Raw genomic sequence first — 267 nt, 5'->3', positions numbered from 1 at the left:
AGTGGGGTGTCATTGACAGTGTGCACTCGGGGAAGTGGGGTGTTATGTGACACTGTGCACTCAGGGAAGTGGGGTGTCATGTGACCATGCACTCAGGTAAATGGGGTGTCATTGACACTGCACTCAGGGAAGTGGGGTGTCATTGACACTGTGCACTTGGGGAGCTGGGGTGTCATGTGACACTATGCACTTGGGGAAGTGGTTGTCATTGACACCGTACACTCAGGGAAGTGGGGTATCATGTGATGCTGTGCACTTGGGGATGTG

Source organism: Elephantulus edwardii, unplaced genomic scaffold (genome assembly GCF_000299155.1).
Source record: "Elephantulus edwardii isolate Elephantulus edwardi_28Jun2011 unplaced genomic scaffold, EleEdw1.0 scaffold00003, whole genome shotgun sequence".
Taxonomy (NCBI): domain Eukaryota; kingdom Metazoa; phylum Chordata; class Mammalia; order Macroscelidea; family Macroscelididae; genus Elephantulus; species Elephantulus edwardii.
The sequence above is the reverse complement of the archived record's forward strand: the minus strand, read 5'-3'. Positions refer to the sequence as shown.